The following is a 22,156-nucleotide window of genomic DNA, read 5'->3' as shown; positions in this document are numbered from 1 at the left end:
CTTGTGTAGATCAAGAACAAGTTAGATTGGTATCCCAGTTTCCAATTAAAATAACAGCACAAGTTTATTTGGCTTGATTTCCCCAGGGCTTACCCTTTTCCCACAAAATTTCATATATTTAAATATGTACAATCTCCAAAACAGCATAATAGTCATTACAGAGAAGGTTGATAGTGTTTTCTGAACAAAAAGTACAATTTTTGCTACTTTTTAGAGTCAGTCTGGGAGGTGTAATTGGAGGCAGAAATATTTAAGTTCAGGCTGGTCTACTAAAAGATCACAGAACACAGTATTTGAATTGTGCCTGCCCCAAAAGTACATTCAGGTCATTTGATAGTGATCCTGGCATCCATTGAGTCCAACATTCACCCCACCTTTTGTGTGTATCTGGCAGAAGCAGACTCAGTAACAATATAGGAGGCCTAGCCAGTAACATTCTTTCTTGCCATAGTAATCTCTATTTCTTTCTTCTTATTGTTCTTGGAGTCCCAGTGGAGAAGATTGGGCATGAAAGTGAAAAAGCTAAAACGGGTGAAGGGCCAGGAGGAAAGGCAGGATGTGTAAAGTTCCTGGACAAATAATAATTAGTAATAAAAATAAGAACGAGCACAGCAACAGGTAGTACTTATATGCTACGTGCCATACTATGCTGGATGCTTGACAGGGTTACCTCGTTCATTCATCCAATTGATCAGCAGTTACTAATGTGTCAAGCAGCATTCCAGGTACCAAGGGCACAGCAATAAATAAAACAAAGTCCTTGCTCTTGTGGAGTTTGCATTCCAGTAGGGAGATAGACAACTAACAAATACGTACGTAATGCCCAGGAGATGAGTGCTAAGGAGGAAAATAAATCTGAGCATGGGAGAGAGGGGCCCAGAGGGTCCCAGGGGAGGTCACTCTGTTGAGTAGGTATCTATCTGCTTTGCAGGCAGTCAACAACAGGCCCTAAGCCTGGGAAGGGCTTCACAATGCATGGTAGGGGATGAAGGCCATGGGGTAGCTAGGGATCCCAGTGAAATGGAGAAGCCACTAGAGATTGTTGAGCAGGGACATATTTTGAGATTATCTTTGAAGGAATCACTCTGCCTGCTTGGTGGAGAAGAGGCTGGGGAAGGGATGGGAGGAGGCAGGGAGACTGGTTCACAGGCTACTCCAATAGTTGAGGAACAGATGGTGATGGCATGAAGCTTGAGCTAAAACTGGAGGAGGTGAGAAATGGTGGGTTTGGGATCTTCTCTGGAGTTATGATGGTGGCAAAATAGCTGATGGACTTGAATGTGGTATGAGAGCAAGAGAAGAGTCAGGGATGTCATCTAAGTTTTTGGCCGGAGCTCAAACTAGGGGTACCATTTCTAACATGAGTGCCCGACGGAGGAGCTGATCTGGAAATGGAAATCAAGCGTTTGGAGTGGATATACTGCCTTTGTGCTGCTCTCTAGACATCAGGTGGAGATGTCATAGACAGAGCTGAGTGCTAAACTAGTCTGGAGCTCAGAGGGGAGGCTCGAGATTGAGATTTAGGAGCCATCAGCAGAAATGTGGTCCCTGAGGTCAGAGGCCTGGATGACCAACAAAGGAGGGAGACATGAGGTCCAAGAACCAACTTCTCGGTACTCCAAGCTTCACACATAGGAAAGGGGCAGATACTGAGGGGAGTTGAAGGAGGGGAGGAAACCAGAAGAGAGTGCTTATTTTGATAGCAAATGGAGCAAGTGCACTCATAAGCTGAGTATGGTGAGTACTGAGAATTGACCACAGGGTTTAGCAATGTGGATTTCATTCGTCTCAAAACCTTATGTGGTAGACACTGTTATTTTCCTCATCTTTCTCTCTCTCTCTCTTCCTTTCTTTCTTTCTTTCTTTCTTTTTTTTTTTTTTTTTTTTTTTTTGAGATGGAGTCTCACTCTGTTGCCCAGGCTGGAGTGCAGTGGCATGATCTCAGCTCCCTGCAACCTCCGCCTCCCGGGTGCAAATTCTCCTGCCTCAGACTCCCAAGTAGCTGGGATTACAAGTGCCTACCAGCATGCCTGGCTTTTTTTTTTTTTTTTTTTTTTTTTTTTTGTATTTTTTAGTAGAGACAGGGTTTCACCATGTTGGCTAGGCTGGTTTTGAACTCCTGACCTCAAGTGATCTGCCCGCTTCGGCCTCCCAAAGTGCTAGGATTACAGGCATGAGCCACTGTGCCCAGCCATTTTCCTCATTTTTCAGAGGAGAAAGCCAAGACTCAGAGAGGCTTAAGTAACTTGCCTGGATGGAAAACAGTATGGAGGCTCCTCAAAAAATTAAAAATAGAATACCATATGATCCAGCACCCCCACTACTGGGTATCTATCCAGAGGAAATGTAATCAGTATATCAAAGAGATGTCTGCACTCCCATGTTCATTGCAGCACTATTTACAATAGCTGAGAGATGAAATCAACCAAAGTGTCCATCAATGGATGAGTGAATAAAGGAGATATGGTATACAAACACTGTGGAATACTATTCAGCCTTAAAAAAGAAGAAAATCTTGTCATTTGCTACAACATAGATGAACCTGGAGAATATTAAGTGAAATAAGTCTGGCATAGAAAGACAAACACCACATAATCTCACTTATATGTGAAATATAAACAAGTCAAAGTCATAGAACTAAAGAGGAGATTGGTGGTTACCATTGTGGGGAAGACTTGGGAGATGCTGGTCAAAGGACATAAAGCTTCACTTGAATGGGAAGAGTACTTTCAGCAAATCCATTGTACATCACGGTAACTACAGTTAATAACATATGTAGTATGTAAGAAAGTAGATTTTAGGGCTGGGCACAGTGGCTCATGCCTGTAATCCCAGCACTTTGGGAGGCCAAGGTGGGAGGATCACGAGGTCAGGAGATTGAGACCATCCTGGGTAACACTGTGAAACCCCCGTCTCTACAAAAAATTCAACAAAATCAGCTGGGCATGGTGGCGTGCGCCTGTAGTCCCAGCTACTCAGGAGACTGAGGCAGGAGAATCGCTTCAACTCAGGAGGCGGAAGTTGCAGTGAGCCAAGATGGCGCCACTGCACTCTAGCCCGGGTGACAGAGTGAGACTCCGTGTCAAAAAAAAAAAAAAAAAAAAAAGAGATTTTAAATGTTCTTACCACAAAAAAAGGTAAGTATGTGTGGTAATGCATATATATATATATAAAAAATATATATATAATACATGTATCAGAGGCTGCCAGCTTCATGCCCAGAGTTACTCTGGAGACACACATTTCCCTTCTTACTACCAGTTGTAGAGTCCTGGGCTTTTTACCTCAACTCCCAGGTAAACAGCAGCAGTGCTCCAGGGAAGAAGCCTAGCTTACTTCACCTCCGTTTGCAGGATGATAGATTCCTTTCGAATTTTCAGAGAATGATTCGAAATGAGGCCAGAGAGAGGATAATGGAGAGCATTTAGGAGAAGCCTGCCTTACCACTTACCTTTGGTTTTAGCTCACAATTGCTTTAAAAATTTCTTATTAGCATGAGAGAGAGAGAGGAAAAGAAGATTGAAAATAAATTTTTTTACACCAAAAAATGTAGTGGGAGATTGGTAGGCTTTTCTGCCAGACTGCAGGCTACAAAACAGATTTGTGGGTAAAACCTAAGCTCTTTGTGTTTGTTCTTTCTCATTTTGTCTCTTGTATGCTTAATGCACATTAAAGAAAAGCTAATTAGGTTACAATAGGAACAGCACAAATAATCCTCATTCCTAAACAATGCTATCTATTCACTGCAAAATATTTTGCATGAATAGGAATTTTCTTATTTTCAGGAAAAAAAAAGTAGCGAATGAATTGCCCTACTTTATATTTTAGTTTCTGACTGCACGTTCTTAAAATGTCTCAATAATCTGAACACAGATTTTCGAATCTGGGTTTCCCAATCCAAAGCCAAATGGATTGAGAATAGGTTTTATAGGGCCTTGGTGCCAATATAGTTTTCTAGATGATAGTTATAACACAAAATATATGTATATATATTTTAATTTTTTTGAAGCAGAGTCTCCCTCTGTTGCCCGGGCTGGAGTGCAGTGGTGTGATCTTGGCTCACTGAAACCTCTGCCTGCTGAGTTTACGTAGCCCTCCCACCTTACCCTCCCAAGTAGCTGGGATCACAGGCACATGCCACCACACCCAGCTAATTTTTGGTAGAGACAGGGTTTCGCCCTGTTGCCCAGGTTGGTCTCAAACTCCTAAGCTCAAATGAACCACCCACCTCTGACTCCTAAAATGCTGGGATTACAGGCGTGAGCCACCGCACCTGCCAAGATTCTTAACTGCAGTGTAAATTCATTTCCTAGGGCTTCCACAACAAGTTACCAAACCCTGGGGGGCTTAAAACAACAAGATTTCAGGTTCTCGTCACCTGGAGGTCTGAAGTCTGGAGTCAAGGAATCAGCAGGGCTCTGCTCCCTCCAAGGGCTCCAGGAGAGAACCTTTCTTTACTTCTTCCAGCATCTGGTGGCTGCAGGCATTCCCTGGCTTGTGGCAACGTAAATCCTGTTTCTGCTTCTGTCTTTATATGGTTTCTTCTCTGTGTGTTAAATCTGTCTCTGCCTTTCTCTGATGAGGACACTGTGATTGGATTTAGGGCCAACTCTAAATCTGGGATGGTCTCATTTTGGGATCATTAGTTATGTCTGCAAACACCATTTTCCAAATAAGATCACATTCACAAGTTTTGATGCTTAGGATTTGAATATATGTTTTGAGGTCACCGTATTTTGGGGACATATATTTATGGATCACTATTGGGGTGACCCATAGTGGATCCCCATTCCACCCGCTATACCATGTTACCCCTGAAGGTGGTGGGAAGGAATTAGAGGTTTGGGGTATGGTCTTCCTCTGATGTCCACTTCTTAAATGTTTGCACACAATGCCACATTCAACAGAATATCATACACATGTGTAAGTAGTCTAGAGAAACAAATGAGAGATAGAGAACGAAGTGGTTCACTTTGTGGTCCCTCCTTGCAGGTGTCTGGGGCAACAGCAGAGTGGAAAGAGAATGTGTGGATCAGACATACCTGGGTGGAAACTGACTCTACCAACGACTGGCTGGCTGCAAGACCTTGGCGATTATCCTTAACCTAGCCTCAGTCTCAACTTGTGGTAAGTGAGTCCTAATCCTGACCTCAGAATGTCCTGTCCCTGGGAAATCAGAGGTGCCAAATGTGGAACCCCTTGCACGATGCCTACATGATTCCACAAATGTCAGTGCCTCCCTTCTCTCCATGCTGAGCCAGGATGCCTGTCTTCCCACCTGGTACCATTTCAGCATTCAGTTTTTCACCCTTGGAGCTCCCCAGCTACAGGAAGAAGCGGGAGCCCTGGTCTGGCTCCTCGTATCTTTGGCCAGTGAGTCTGTTCAAGCCCTCTGTTCCACCAGGATGCTTCCAGTCCATGTATGCAGTCCTTCCTGTTTGGCTGCCTCTGTCTCTTGCCCAGAGACTGTAGCAGCTTTTCTCATCTGTTCATTAGGACCCCTGGATATTCAGCCTATCTCCTCCGTAAGGCATCCAGTAGGCTTGTGAGGAATACAAGGATGAATCCCATAGTCCTTGCCTGCGGGATGGGACCGTGTTAATGGCTTCTGATGTCTCTAAGCTAGTTCATGACGGGATCCCAAGCTGGGCTTCGGGAGGCTATGTGTGAAATGGATTTACAGGACAAAGAATTGGAAGCAGCAAGGAGTAGGCCTATCTGGCAGTTTAGGAACTGTGGACTGAACGAGGCTGCTGGTAAGGGAAGGAAAAAGAAGGGTCTGGAGATAAGAGCCACAGATTACGCGGTTGATTGGTGCTGGGCCACGGGCCGTCCGAGTGGTACAGGTGGTACCATCTTCTCAGCTGTGGCAAATGGCGGGCTGCTCGGCTTGAGGAAGGAGCCCTGGACTACTGTGTGTGAGCCCAGCAGGTCCCCTAATGTCTCTGAGCTCCTCTGTAAAATAATAAATAAATAAAGAAATTATAGGTTGTTTGGAAATACAACTAAGATCATGGGCATAGATCCAAGTAAATGTTATTAAACTCTTTTGTAACATAATATAGGGCAATTTTAAGTCAGATACCTCTAGGGCAGAGCCCTTCTCTCTGTTCCATCATCATTATCCTTTAAGACATCTGGAGGAGCAATGAATGAGATCAGATGAATGTAAAGTAATTTCAAATCACTACCAAGGCTCTGATGCCCGTCATATCCAGTCCAGTTGTTGACTTTTTTCACAAGAATTGGGCTGGGGCAGCACTTCCCAAACCCTAATCGATTTCCCAATCCTCTGAGGATCTTATTAAAATTCAGACTTTGATTCAGCCACTGTTGGCCAGGGCCCAAAATTCTGCATTTCTAGCAAATTCCCAGATGATACCAATATTGCAGCTCAGAGGCCCACACTGTGAGTCGTAGGAGCGAGGTAGCACCTGGGATTCAGTCATTCAAATACTCTACGCCCAGGATTTCTTGAAAGCTATCGGCTGTGACTTCTCTCTCCTTTTTCACTGAAAGCTCATTTTTTTTTCTTTTTTTTTTTCTTTTTTTTTTTTTGAGACAGAGTCTCACTCTGTCACCCAGGCTGGAGTGCAATGACGAGATCTTGGCTCACTGCAACCTCTGCCTCCCAAGTTCAAGCGATTCTCCTGCCTCAGCCTCCCGAGTAGCTGGCACTACAGGCATGTGCCACCACGGCTAACTTTTGTGTTTTTAGTAGAGACGGGGTTTCACCATGTTGACCAGGCTGGTCTCAAACTCCTGACCTCAAGTGATCCATCTACCTCAGTCTCCCAATGTGCTGGAGTTACAGGCATGAGCCACCTCACCCGGCTTCATCTTCTTCAGGTCAGAATTGACAGAGAAGAATTTCCTTAAAGCAACTCTTATAAAAGGGAGTCAGGGAGACAAAGGAAAATTACAGATTTGTGGAAAGCCATTTCTTCCACAAGATTTGTGGAAAGCAGTTAACACGGTGACCCAGGATTACAGAAAGAAGTTTAGTCTGCCAGACTTTCATCCGCACGTTTTAGGTACGGCAGTATGACTTGGTCTGATTCTCATCTGAAAGCCTAATTGATAATTTTGTTTTGTTTTAGTCTTGTGTCCTGTAAGATTTTCCTTAGATTCCACCTCCTCTGAGAGGCCTCTCCTTTTCTATTTTCTTTTCCTAACTCTCAATCCTCTATAACAGGGACCACCAGTGCCCAGGGTTGTGGACCTGTACTGGTCTGTGGCCTGTTAGGAACCCAGCTACACAGCAGGAGGTGAGTGGCAGGCAAGTGAGCATGACCACCTGAGCTCCGCCTCCTTCACATCGGTGGTGGCACTGGATTCTCATAGGAGTGAAAACCCTATTGTGAACTGTGCATGCAAGAGACGCAGGTTGCATGCTTCTTATGAAAATCTAACTAATGCCTGATGATCCAAGGTGGAACAGTTTTATCCTGAAACCAGCCTCCCCTACTCCGTCTGTGGAAAAATTGTCTTCCACGGAACCGGTCCCTGATGCCAAAAAGGTTGGGGACCTCTGCTCTATAATCTCCTTGGCCTCCAGTGTCTGCCTGTGTCCTGACTCTGGCTTCCCTGTATCTGGCCACCCTTTTTTGGTTCTCCTTCAGAGCATAATCTCCTTGAAGGCAAAAAGGAGACTCTAGCCCCTGTAGTCAGGGGTCTTAGAGAATGTCTGGCATATTCATAGACACTCCAGATCTACAAAAATTAGCTGGGCATGGTGGCGCACACCTGTAATCCCAGTTACTCAGGAGGCTGAGGCAGGAGAATCACTTGAACCTGAGAGGTGGAGGTTGCAGTGAGTTGAGATCATGCCCCTGCACTCCAGCCTGGGTGACAGGGTGAGACTCCATCTCAAAACAAACACCCACCCATAAAATTACATTTATTAAATTAAATAACTGCCTTAACTACGAGATCATGTTCATTCATTTTTGAGAGTCAAGTGACCCTTCCTTTCATGAAATAATGGTGATACCCTGAGGTCAGGAGTTCAAGACCAGCCTGGCCAACATGGCGAAACCCTGTCTCTACTAAAAATACAGAAATTAGCGGTGTGTGGTGGCAGATGCCTGTAATGCCAGCTACTCGGGAGGCTGAGGCAGGAGAATCGCTCGAACCTGGGAAATGGGTGGGGAGGCGGTTGCAGTGAGCCAAGATCACACCACTGCACTCCAGCCTGGGCAACAGAGCGAAACTCCATCTCAAAAATAAATAAATAAATAAATGAAATAATGGTGATAGGAATTCGTAGTTTTTTGTTATTGCTTTTGTTTTTAAGTGCTCTTACTTGGCAAAATAAACTTATCATACTGAGTTGAAATCCCACTTTTTTTAGACTACTGTGGAATCCCAATGCCTGAGAATGATTGCTGTGGAGAAAGGAGAAAGCAATAAAGTCCTGGGCCTCTGAGAGCAAACAAGGAGGTGCCTTTAATGAATGATTTTAGTGGAGACTGCAATAACAATTCCTGCTCATAAATATCACCCTTTCCACTGTGCCCAGCTTACTTTGAGTAGCCCTTGAAAATAGGACCTAAAATTCATGAAAGGACTTCCCCTTTGATTTAAACAAAATGATTGAGGGCTTCATCTTTGAAAACATTCTGTTCAGATGGGCACCCTGCTAGCGTGACTTCGATGGGAAGAGGATGTGGGTGCTGTGTGCCTTTCTCCCACTGGCACATTGTCTCAGTCCCTTTGGGCTGCTGTAACAAGATACATAGACTGAGTGCTTTGACACAACAGAAATTTCTTTCCCATAGGTCTGGAGGCTAGGAAGTTCAAGATCAAAGTGCCCATAGTTTTGGTGTTTGGTAAGGGCTCGATCTCATCCTCAAAGGTGGTGCCTTCTTGTGGTGTCCACACGGCAGGAGGGGTGAACAGCTTCCTTCCGGCTTTTCTTTTCTTTTTTTTTTTTTTTGAGATGGAGTTTCGCTCTTGTTGCCCAGGCTGGAGTGCAGTGGTGCCATCTCAGCTCACTACAGCCTCTGCCTCCTGGGTTCAAGTGATTCTCCTGCCTCAGCCTCCCAAGTAGCTGGGATTGCAGGCATGTGCCACCATGCCTGGCTAATTTTGTATTTTTAGTAGAGATAGGGTTTCACCATGTTGGTCAGGCTGGTCTGGAACTCCTGACCTCAGGTGATCCACCTGCCTTGGCCTCCCAAAGTGCTGGGATTACAGGTGTGAGCCACCATGCCCAGTCAAGGCCTTTTTTTATAAGAGCCCCAATCTCGTTTCTGAGGGTGGAGCCCTCATGACATCGTCATCTCCCAAAGACCTCACCTCCTAATGCCATCACCTTGGTGATTAGGTTTCAACATATGAATTCTGTGGGGACATAAACATTCAGACCATAGCACACAGGTGACTTAATTTTCTTGGAAATGATAGGAGACTCTTGCTTGGGGAGCACACATTTCTGAAGGATTTGAGCAAGGCAGCCAGAATTTCTGTGTAGGGGCATGGATAGGAAGTGAGGGGGTTGGGTGTGGGGAGACCAGAGCACTGCCTAGGAAGGCCAAGGGTATTTAGCTGAGAGAACAGGGGTAGTGAGAGAAAGTCTTACATGAAGAGGATGTCTGGAGGCATATTGAACAAGTGCAAAAAGAGACAATAAAAGGATAGGGAAACCAGATTTTACCTGTTGATCTACCTTGAAGCAAAAACCCAAACCAAAATAAACACAGAAACCAAAAAGCAAAACTCCCACAACGTCATCAGAAATGGGCTATTTCCACATGGAGTGGCGGATGAGCTGATGGAATTCTTATCGTTTCTCTATTTCAGGAAGAATAGAGTCATGAGGGATGTCTTTCTCACTGTGTTCATATCATTGTCTGATGATTAGAATGACTGACATGATAAATGCAGGTAATTACAATCCTTTTCTTACACACATTTCACAACATTCAGCCCTACACAACAGAATTGATCTTGTATTCACGACTGCAAAAAGAATATCCTTGTATGGCTGGGTGCGATGCCTCACGCCTGTAATTCCAGCACTTTGGGAGGCCGAGGTGGGTGGATCACCTGAGGTCAGGAGTTTGAGACCAGCCTGGCCAACATGGTGAAACAATGTCTCTACTAAAAATACGAAAATTAGCTGGGCGTGGTGGTGGGCACCTGTAATCCCAGCTACTCAGGTGGCTGAGGCAGAATTGCTTGAACCCAGGAAGCGGAGGTTGCAGTGAGCCAAGATCAAGCCATTGCACTCCAGCCTGGGTCACGTGAAACGCCACCTCAAAAAAAAAAAAAAAAAAAAAAAAAAAAATCCTTGTATAATGCAGTAGATCACAATATAATGTAGTTATCCACATACCATGACCCCAGAAAGGGCTTGGTGTGTGGCTGATCTCTTCTTTATTGCCCCCTGGTTGAGTCATGAATCATTGCTCCCAAGAAACTCTGACACACTTTCTAGCAAGTAGTATTCACCGTCACGATAGTATAACTACCATTTGCTGCTAAGTAGTGCAAAAATTAGAAAAGAAAAACCGCCTTTATGAGGTAACAAGCTTTAGAGCAACAGCAGATTGTATGTGATTATAGCAACTGAAACGATTTTGCCATGTAGTGGGGTTATGATGTCTGTTGTATAGTGGCTTTTTTCTGAGCCATTTAAAGTTAAAATTAGCAATGGTCAGGTATCAAATCTGCTGGCATTTCACATCTGTAAATGTTTAAGTAATTAAAAGGAGACAAGGACTCTGGCTATCAAAGGAAAGAATGACCCAGGAATATATATATATATATATATATATATATATATATATATTTTTTTTTTTTTTGAAACTGAGACTTGCTCTGTCACCCAGGCTGGTGCAATCTTGGCTCACTGCCACCTCCGCCTCCTGGGTTCAAGCTATTCTCCTGTCTCAGCTTCCCCAGTAGCTGTGACTAGAGGCACATGCCACCACGTCTGGCTAATTTTTGTATTTTTAGTAGAGACGATGTTTCACCATATTGGTCAGGATGGTCTCCAACTCCGGACTTCAGGTGATCCACCCGCTTGGGCCTCCCAAAGTGCAGGGATTACAGGCATGAGCCACCACGCCCAACTTTTTTTTTTTTTTGAGACAGAGTCAGAGTCCTGACCCAGGACAGTCTCACTTTTCTCCATTGAGGCAGGGGAGAGGCGAGGCCATAAAGAGGGCAATGAGATAAGGATAGGAGGCGGCAGAGGATTTCAGGGTGTGGATTTTAGAGTCGCACTGTCTGGGTTTGGGTCCAGCTCGGCCTCTTATCAGCTGTGTGACCTTGAGCAAGTTACCTAACCTCTCCACGCCTCATTCCCCCAAGTGAAAACAGAATAACCATGGTACTAAGTCATAAGATTGTTGTGAGAATTAAACAAATTTATAAGGTGGTTGTGTTCAGCATACTATGCAAATTGAATGTTTGCTACTTCTGGAGGAGGCATAGCAGGAAAACTGCTCTGGTGTAAAGGTGCAGGGCAGATTGGAGGGTGCCTGGGAAGCGGTGTCGGTGTCATTGTCTGGGCTAAATACCTGAGATTGTTGTCTCATGGCCATGGAAAACTAGGATGCAGACACACAAAGAGTGAGGTTCAGAGTAGAAGTCTAATAGGTGAAAGAGAAGAGCTCTTTGCGGCAGACCAGGGTCCCAGAGAAATGGGTTGCTGCTTCCGCAGTGAAATGCAGAGCATTTTATAGATGAGTTTGAGGAAGTGGTGTCTGATTTACGTAGGGCACAAAAGATTGGTTGGACCAGGTGTGCCATTTGCATAGGGTGTGAAAAACTGGTTAGGGCTAGGTATGTCATTTGCATAGGGCGTGAAAACCTGGCCACCCTCACCCTGATACTTTATTATGCAGATGGATTCTCCACCTGGCTGGAGCCATGTTTTTTTTTGAGACGGAGTCTCGCTCTGTCGCCTAGGCTGGAGTTCAGTGGTGTGATCCTGGCTCACTGCAACCTCCGCCTCCCGGGTTCAAGCTATTCTCCTGCCTCAGCCTCTTGAGTAGCTGGGATCACAGGCGCCCACCACCGCACCGGGCTAATTTTTGTATTTTTAGTAGAGATGGGGTTTCACCTTGTTGGCCAGGCTGGTCTTGAATTCCTGACCTCAGGTAATCCACTTGCCTCGGCCTCCCAAAGTGCTGGGATTACAGGCCTTTGCCACCGCGCCTGACTGCCTGTTTCTTTACTGTACACATGGTGACAAAAGGAAGACGGAGCCTCTATGTCGAATATACCTGGACCCCAGGTAGCCCCTTTCTATTGGCACAGCAGCCGGTATTCACCGGTGCAAGCTTCCAGCTTGCTTATCTATGTTAACAGCTTGATTTTTCAGGTTACTCTTTGTTAGAAAATAAATAATTTTGGGGACTGTTTTTGTTCAAAGGGAAATTCCGGCCGGGCAAGGTGGCTCACGCATGTAATCTCAGCACTTTGGGAGGCCGAGGCGGGTGGGTTGCCTGAGCTCAAGAGTTCGAAATCAGCCTGGGCAACATGAGGAAAACTGGTTTCTACTAAAAGGAAAAAATAATTAGCCGGGCGTGGTGGCGGGTGCCTGTAATCCCAGTTACTTGGGGGACTGAAGCAGGAGAACTTGAACTCGGGAGGCGGATGTTTCCATGAGCGGAGATTGCCCCATTGCACTCCACCCCGGGCGAGAGAGCGAGACTCTGTCTCAAAAACAAAAACAAAAAAGGCTGGATGCGGTGACTCACGTCTGTAATCCCAGCACTTTGGGAGGCCGAGGCAGGCGGATCACGAGGTCAGGAGATCGAGACTATCTTGGCTAAAGCGGTGAAACCCCATCTCTACTAAAAATACAAAAAAAAAAAAAAATAGCAGGGCGTGGTGGCGGGCGCCTGTAGTCCCAGCTACTCGGGAGGCTGAGGCAGGGAAATTGCTTGAACCCGGGAGGTGGAGCTTGCAGTGAGCCGAGATCGCGCCACTGCACTCCAGCCTGGGCCACAGAGGGAGACTCTGTCTCACAAAAAAAAAAAAAAGAAAAAAAAAGGGAGATTCCGCCCAGAGCTCTGTTGCCCTTACTATCTGCTTAAACAATTTCTCTCTAGCTCCTGTATCACCTGGTCAGGGACCTCTGGGTCCTCGCACCACCTTCACGGCATCACAGAGGGCCCGAGGCAGGTGGCCTCTGGAGGGCCCCCCGACCCTAAGCAAGAAACCCAAGTCTGGGGAGTGGAAGCGTCCTTTTCACCAGACTTAGCAGTATCCTCCGTCTTTTTCTCCACGGTTTATATTGTTGGTGTTTTAAATGTAAAGACGTTTTTCCTGATTATGAAGGTCCGGAGTAACTGCAGCACTATTTGTAATAGCTAAAAATTGGAAACAACCTAAATGAATCATTCCCATAAATGTTCATTTCCCCATAAGGGAATGAACAAGCCAATTATGGGATATTTGTTTGAGAAATACTCCACAGCAGTTAAAATAAATGAATTGGTTCAATACAAAGCATCCTGAGTGGCTCCCAAAAATCTAATGTTTAGTGAAAAAAAGTAAATCACAGTGCGATAAAATTTGTGTAAGTTTTGAAGAACACCAAGAGGAACACTATGGGATGTTTATGAAGGCAGAAACTTCTAAGAAAGTGTGCAAACAGTCCGGGTACCGTGGGTCATGCCTGTAATCCCAGCATTTTGGGAGGCTGAGGTGGGCGGATCATTTGAGGTCAGGAGTTTGAGACCAACCAGGTCAGCATGGTGAAACCCCATCTGTACAAAAATACAAAAATTAGCCAGGCGTGCTGGCGTGTGCCTGTTGTCTCAGGTACTTGAGAGACTGAGGCAGGAGAATTGCTTGAATCCAGGAGGTAGAGGTTGCAGTGAGCCAAGATCATGCCATTGCACTCCAGCCTGGGCGCCACAGTGAGACTCTGTCTCAAAAAAGAAAAGTGTGCAAACACAGACTAGATGGCTGCATGCTGAAGAAGAGAGGGGTCTGGGATGGGGAGCAAAGAAGACTGAAACTCCATCAATGATATTCTATTCCTTTATTAGATATCTGAAGTGGAAACAACAGTTAATTCTGGGTAGGGGAGTCATTATTTTTCTGTTTAAAACTTTCCCCTATTAAAAATTTTTTCAGGCCCATATTAGAAAATTTAGAAAATACATTTATTTTTATTTATTTATTTATTTTGAGACAGAGTCTCGCTCTGTCGCCCAGGTTGGAGTGCAGTGGTGTGATGTTGGCTCACTGCAAGCTCCACCCCTGGGTTCATGCCATTCTCCTGCCTCAGCCTCCCCAGTAGCTAGGACTACAGGTGCCTGCCACCACGCCCGGCTAATTTTTTTTTTTTTTTTTTTTTTTTTTTTTTAGTAGAGACAGGGTTTTAACATGTTAGCCAGGATGGTCTCGATCTCCTGACCTTGTGAACCACCCGCCTCAGCCTCCCAAAGTGCTGGGATTACAGGCATGAGCCACTGTGCCCGGCCTATTTTTATTTTTTATTATACTCTAAGTTCTAGAATACATGTGCAGAAAGTACAGGTTTGTTACATAGGTATGCATGTGCCGTGGTGGTTTGCTGCATCCATCAATCCGTCATCCAAATTAGGTATTTCTCTTAATGCTATCCCTCCCCTAGTCCCCCACATCCTGACAGGCCCTGGTATGTGATGTTCCCCTCCCTGTGCCCATGTGTTCTCATTATTCACCTCCCACTTATAAGTGAGAACATGTGGTGTTTGGTTTTCTGTTCCTGTGTTAGTTTGCTGAGAATGATGGTTTCCAGCTTCATCCATGTCCCTGCAAAGGACATGAACTCATCCTTTTTTATGGCTGCATAGTATTCCATCGTGCATATATGCCACATTTTCCTTATCCAGTCTATCATTGATGGGCATTTGGGTTGGTTCCAAGTCTTTGTTATTGTGAACAGTGCTGCAATAAAAAAAAAGGGGGCTGGGCGAGGTGGCTCATGCCTGTAATCCCCACACTTTGAGAGGTCGAGGTGGGTGGATCACCTGAGGTCAGGAGTTTGAGACCAGCCTGGCCAACATGGTGAAACCTCGTCTCTACTAAAAATACAAGAACCAAAAAAAATTTATCCGGGCATGGTGGCAGGCACCTGTAATCCCAGCTACTCGGGACACTCAGGCAGGAGAATCACTTGAACTTGGAAGGCAGAGGTAACAGTGAGCCAAGATCGTGCCATTGCACTGCAACCTGGCAACAAGGGCGAGGTTGTGTCTCAAAAAAAAAGAAAAAAGGAAAAGAAAAGAAAAGAAAAAAGCGTAAAAAGTAAGTAGCATTCAGATGTAATGACTATCATCACTTTTTTCTGCTGTGATGTGTGTAGATGTGCGTTTGAAATTGTAGTGTGTATATAGTTTCGTAAAATGCTTTTAAAAACGTAATGTATTATATTTTCCTATGTTAAATGTTCTATAAACGCATGCTTATCGGCAGCTACAAAATAGTTCATCTTCTGTACCCGCCGAAATTTATTCTGTCATTTTTCTATGGGTAGATATACAAACTGTTTCCAACCTTTTGTTATTGTAAATAATGGGCTGTGAATGTTGTACATTTCTGATTATTTCCTTAAGATATATTTCTTTCTACATATTTTTATATAGATATATTTATATTTAATATTATATTTATATATGATATATATTTTTTTCTTTCTATATTTCTATATTTCTAGGAAGAAATGCTGGCCAGACAGGTTCAAAATGTATGGGCATTTTTAAGGCAATTGATACGCATTGTCAAACTGGTTTCCCAAAAGGTTGAATCAATTTAAGCTTCTTTAGTTGGGTATCAAGTCGCCTGAACTCACCCCACCTCTATAGCAAATTTGTTTTTCCTGGGCCTCTGGGCTTATTTTCTTTTGGATTTCCTCTAGCAGTGGTTCAGACCTCAGGAAGGGAGTGGCTTCTGGCTGGAGAACAGGCTTGGTGGGCGATTTCCCTAATATTTGCTCCTGTGGGAACCTCAGAGCCAACCCCCTCCCTCCCATGATTTCAGTCACTTCCAGTCATTAGGTTGAAGGCCTGTCTTGTTACTGCTCACCACCTCCTACGCTGTGGCTGACACATGTACTGGAGTCCTTCAGAGAGGAAGGACAACCCGTTATTTGGTAGTTTGCTGTCTTATAGGAAGCTAAGGACAATACTCAGCAAAAACACAGATTCACCCTAAGTGACTGTCCCTTTCTAACTGTCATAATCCAGCCCTGATGGTCACTGTCACTGGCAAAAATCCTTTCCAAATGGGAACACTGCTCCCTATCTGACATTGATTCTAGTTAAGGGGCCACTGATGAGTATCATCTGGCTCAGCAGGAGAACAAATGGGTTAGTCTTGGTCTGTTAACATTTACAGATATTTGTTATCACCCACATTCCAGGGAATTTGTTGACATAAGCCCCAACTATTTTGAAAGAGCATTCCACCTTGGGATACTGGACTGCTTTTAAATTTGTGTCTGTATAAGGCAGTAATTATTTGCACATTCAATGGTAAGATTTCCATCCATTCAACATTTAAAGTAAAAAAGTAGCTGCCTCCCACTGTTCTCGGGATAAATGGCTACAACCTCACCATGAGCCACAAGCCTGTCTGGTTTCCTCTCATGAGAACGCTCCTCTCCCGCCTCCTCGACTTTCTTTCTGGCTCTCAAACACAGCACGTTCCCCCAGCCTTGGGGTCTTTGCATGTGCGATTTCCTTTGCCTAGAGTGGTCTCCTTCCTCCTAGAAATTGCTCCTGACTCAGCAGATTCCACTCCAGCACCCTCCTTTGCCCAGTCTTATTAGAATCCTTTAGAGGAACTCCAAAACCCCATCTGCAGGCAAGGCTTCCCTGATGCCCCAGACGAGGTCTGGACTCTGGTTTATATTATCACAGCATCTGGTGGTTTTGCTTGTGGTGCTTTGCAATTTGTAATTCTATGTTTATCTGTGTCATCGGAGTTGAATGTCTGTCTCTCTCATTGGTGTATGAGGGCTAGGCAGGAAGGGACAGCTTTTTCTTATCACCAAAAGCTCGTGGCCACCAGCACAATGCTGACCAGATGGGTGCTGAATTGATGCTTGCAAATGAGTAAATGGATATTGACATGCTGCAGCTGATGGCTGGGGTGGGGTTAGTGGGGTGACTGAGTGTCCTGGCATGCAGTGTTTTTTCTATTTTATTTTTATTTTTTGCAGGGGGATACATTATTTCTCATGCCATATAAGAGTGCCTCTCAGGGTGGAGACTTTTTTTGAGACAGAGTCTCGTTCTGTCGCCCAGGCTGGAGTGCGGTGGTGCGATCTCGGCTCACTACAAGTTCTGTCTCCCAGGTTCAAGCAATTCTCTGACTCAGCCTCCTGAGTAACTGGGATTACAGGTGCGCACCACCAGGCCCAGCTAATTTTTGTATTTTTAGTAGAGATGGGGTTTCACCATCTTGGCCAGCCTAGTTTAGGATAATATCTTACATTTTCTTCATCCTAAGACACCACTGACTTTAAGATGATCATCATTTAATAATAACTTTTCAGTGAAAAAAATCCAAACCAGACCAAATAAATCAATAAATAAGATAAAACGCCTCACTATAGCTCCTGCATGTTGATTTTAAAACACATATTGATTGTAAAACATACCCAATTTCCAGGCATGTTAACATGTTAAAAAAAAAATGAACATCTTTAGAATGTAGACAAAACGTGGCAATGGCTACCAAAAAGGATGACCATCCAAAGAGATGATGCATGTTCATCATTTTGCCACGTGCCTGGTATACCTGAAGCATTTATTGCTGTGAATGCTATCTTTTCCTTTGAAAGGGTTCATTTGTTTTCAGTCTGTGGGTTGTGTATTCCCAAGGACGTTAAAGGGCTCATGCCTTCTATTTCTTTATAAATCCCATCTCCCCTGTCCCCGCCCAGTATCTGGTAAGCTGTGGTGACCACACCGTAGATGTCAGTAGTGGAGACTGATGGAGGTATCTGTGCCATAAAGGGAACGGCTGTTTTGGACCCTGCTTCCTGCTTGGGAGGAGTGAAGGGAAAGAAGCCAAAAAGTGGGGAACTGGCCTTCCTCAGACCGTCTGTGCTCAGGATCTGGCTCCTTTGCTAAACAATCAAGGGAAGAAAAGCCCCCTGTTTGGTGGGACTGCATTCTCTGTTGTGGTCAGGATGTTATTGTTGTCTTTTCTGTGTTTTCACGGAATAACATTACAGCATGTTTATTCTCAGAGATCTTTGTTGGCTGTTTGCAGTCCCACTGCCACTGCCTGGCCCAGGCCTTCATGACTTCTTGCTTGTCCCATGCAGTTGCCTCCCAGAGAGTTTCCTGCTGGTAGACATTCCTCTCTGCAGCCAGCCCGATTTCATTCAGACGAGATCGGGCGTGTTCGGGGTGATACGGCAGTAGACTGACCCAGTTTAATTCAATTTCATACAAATGAGCGAGGTACTGTCGCTGGGTTCATCATCTAGGTTGTGAAGATGCTCATCTCGCTCCCCTGGTCTCCTGCAGAGACTGGTTAAGCTGCAAATGCCGGTAGCCACAGAAAGCATTATTCTCATGAACATGTAGAGAGTAAAGTATGGTCTGGTGAACAAAGCTTTGCTTTCTGAAGTTGGGTCTCATTCCAACATCCTTGTGTTCCTTCTCTTCTCAGCCTTGATTTGTTTCTGACTTCCTGCCCAGCCTCAGGGTCTTGATTTGGTCAAGCCTCAGTTGCCTCTGATTTCTGGAAAAATCTCCTTTGCTTTTACCTCACTCAGCACACTGTCTAGGCTTGCCACACAGCACATGATTCCATTTTCCTATTTTGGGATATACTCAGACAAGCACAAAGCTGATTTCTTTTCTAGACTATAAACTCCTTGAGAGCAGGAGCTCCATCTCATTTACCTTTATATTGTAGTTTTTACATGGAGCATGCATAAAATGAGGAAGTCGCTTAATAGTGACTGAAACATCAAAAGGAATGTATTGTAGGGTTTCAGCTCAGGTGCTAAAAAGCAGTAACAAGATATTTTTTTTCTTTTTCTTCTTCTTTTTTTTTTTTTTTTTTTGAGATGGAGTTTCCCTCTTGTTGCCCAGGCTGCAGTGCAATGGCACAATCTCGGCTCACTGCAACCTCCACCTCCCGGGTTCAAGCAATTCTCCTGCCTCAGCCTCCTGAGTAGCTGGGATTACAGGCATGCGCTACCATGCCCAGCTAATTTTGTCTTTTTAGTAGAGATGGGGTTTCTCCCTGTTGGTCAGGCTGGCCTCAAACTCCCGACTTCAGGTGACCCACCCGCCTTCGCCTCCCAAAGTGCTGGGATTACAGCCGTGAGCCACCGTGGCCAGCCGTAACAAGGTATTTCTTACGTGTCCCATAAATTAAATCTGGGGAAAAAGCGATCCCTACACAGTGAAGGGATCTTTCTTTTGCAACAATCATTTCTTTTTTTGTGTGTTCTTCCTTTGAACTAATGTAATGGTGCAAAGGGGCCTTTCTTTTCTCTGATGGACAGACAGAGGAGGGATGTATATACTGTCAGATATACTGTTTCAGCAATGCGTCCATTCATGCATGTATCCAATGCTCAGAATGCAGCCAGTATATATTTTAAAACCAACACTGGTACTTTATGAAGGGTGGGTTGAATTCAGATGTAGGCGCAAGGAGGCAAAGGCAGGATCAGCTATGGTTTGGTGACCTGGACTTAGGTCCCAGATGGGTGAGGCCAAGCCTCGCTGCCTTCTTAGCGGTGGTTCCCGGGGCACAGTGTGAGAATGCTGAATAGCCTCACCCTTCAGAACTACCAGCTTTCAAGAAAACAGGTAGCACAGAGAATGGCTGTAAGCCAATGACCTTGTGGCATCTGGAAGCGGAAATTCAGTGTTTCAGGGTGCTCTAACAAAATAACTCGGTAAGCAACATAGCCTGTTGGGGTTTCCATGTTACATTTTATGGATTCCTCAAGTTTTAGGTGATTTTTTGAAAATAATAATTTATGGCACATTTAAAACTTATGTATGGATGTAATTTCTAAATCCTATCTCTTCTTTTTTTTTTCAGTAACCAAATTAGATTGCCATCTTTATCTCGTGGCAGCCACGTGTTTCCACGTACAAATAGTCACCCAACAAAAAACGACTTGGTTTTACTGCCTGATAGATGATTTCCAGATTTTTGAAAATTATCAAAAAGTCAAAATAGCAATTTAAAAATTTTTTAAATGTGGAAAAACCTTTGTAAATATTTGAATAGGGTCAGGGGTCAATGGATGTGGGTTTCAACCTCAGTGTGGAGTGGATTGAACTTCATGGTCTTGAGCATCTTTCCTCCTCTCAGTATCTACCTCTGCAGATATAAAACAGAAACGAAGATGACAGACAGCCCCTACACACTGAAAGGATGTGAAGTAAATAAAATAATGCATGGAAACATATCCTTAGACCAACAGTCACTTCTAGGTTTGAATTAAATCATGATCCTAAGTTGTCTTAGGTGCTGTTCTTTCTGCATAGATCCCTTATAAAAGATTTCTTTCTCAGTGACAGATGACGAGTAGCTCATCTGTCAAAAACTATTCGGTAAAATTCATTTATCTTTCCATCCTTCTCTGCATTATTGCCTTTATTTTTCAGGCACTGCAAAGGTGGCCTCATTTTCAATGGCAGGCATTACTAGAGGGGTCATCCTGTCTGTGTGTGTTCCATGTCACCCCTACCTGCTGGTAGCCGTGAGTGGGTCCCCAGTGCTGGAGACACGGTTTTCTCTTCTCAGTGCTGGCCTCACGGGTAATGGTAAGCCCTAGAATTGCTCCAAGGCAAAGAGGTTTTAGGGCAAGACACTCTCTAGTCTAATTTTTCTTGCATTATTTCTACTGGATGCTAACAGAAACCAGCAGGTGAGTAACCTCTTATCAACCTTTGGGAAATGCCTACCTGATTTCCTAGGTAGAAGCTATTCGATGAGAAATGTCATTCTGTAGTTCTTCCTGAGTTTTGCGATTTTTATCACAGCCAAGTTATTTGCCTTAAGGACTTTTCCAAACCCATTACTTTCCTATAAAATATCCTCAATTGAAATAATACACTTCTCATTATGTAGTTACTTTCATTGCTGGAGACTCAAAAATACTTGAAAAATCTTTTAGACTCCTCTTCAAGGACTATTTTTACCATTGTAAAATTTACATATGGTGATATATAGCAACTGTTTTAATAGCTTACAGCCATATTAATAAAATCTAGACATAATAAGACAAAAAGGACTCTATATCTCAATGATAGCACAGTGCTTGCTTAGAAATGCTGAATAATCACTCTGGCTGGAATTGGAGCAGCAAAGGCATTATTTGAAGAGCATTATATGATGCCTAATGACCTAGAGAAAGTATGACCAAGCTTTCTATCTAATTGGAAAAAACCCTTCCTTCTGATCGGGTTTGTGGGGACAATGCTGTGAATGCCACATTTTCTCATTTGCCTTTTTCTTTTTATTTATTTATTTATGTATTTAATTATTTTATTATACTTTAAGTTCTAGGGTACATGTGCACAACGTGCAGGTTTGTTACATTTGTATACATGTGCCATGTTGGTGTGCTGCACCCATTAACTCGTCATTTACATTAGGTATATCTCCTAATGCTATCCCTCCACTCTCCCCTCTCCCCACAATAGGCCCCGGCGTGTGATGTTCCCCTTCCTGTGCTTCAGCAAAATCAATGTGCCTTTTTCTTACACTTACACAAAGGATGCCGGCTTTAGGGTAGATCTCATATAATCACTGGTGAAGTATTGATTCTCAACCCCTTCCTCCTAGACTGCAAAGCCCATCTTTGAAGGGTTCCAACCTTATCTACCCAGAGGTCTGCTTAATCCATTGGAGCGGCCAACCTTGCAGGGGGTGTGATATGAGGGCTAACCTAGCCTAATGCTTTATCACTCTAGCCTCGCCAAAAATCCACTACCATCATTCAAAATAATCCTTTGTAAATTTCAGCACTGGTATGGTTTGGATATGTGTCCCCACCCAAACCTCATGTTGAGTCATAATCCCCAGTGTTGGCGGTGGGGCTTGGTGGGAGGTGACTGGATCATGGGGGCAGATGTCTCATGAATGGTTTAGTAGCATCCTCTTGGTACTGCCCTCAGGATAGTGAGTGAGTTCTCATGAGATCGACTCATTGAAA

At 44.2% G+C, this 22,156-nt stretch overlaps 1 long non-coding RNA gene across 1 annotated transcript in view; it reads left to right on the top strand.

The window, feature by feature from the left end:
* Nucleotides 1–4,866: 4,866 nt before the first annotated feature.
* Nucleotides 4,867–22,156, top strand: part of LOC103215026 (uncharacterized) — a 25,904-nt gene continuing 8,614 nt past the window's right edge. Inside the window, exons 1-2 of the long non-coding RNA XR_012092863.1 lie at nt 4,867–5,127; nt 9,805–9,888. This is a non-coding gene — a long non-coding RNA (uncharacterized lncRNA). The remainder of the gene's footprint in view (nt 5,128–9,804; nt 9,889–22,156) is intronic.

The sequence above is a fragment of the Chlorocebus sabaeus genome, chromosome 4 (genome assembly GCF_047675955.1).
Source record: "Chlorocebus sabaeus isolate Y175 chromosome 4, mChlSab1.0.hap1, whole genome shotgun sequence".
Classification (NCBI taxonomy): Eukaryota; Metazoa; Chordata; class Mammalia; order Primates; family Cercopithecidae; genus Chlorocebus; species Chlorocebus sabaeus.
Note: the sequence above shows the minus strand (reverse complement) of the source record. Positions and strands in the feature narration are given on the sequence as shown.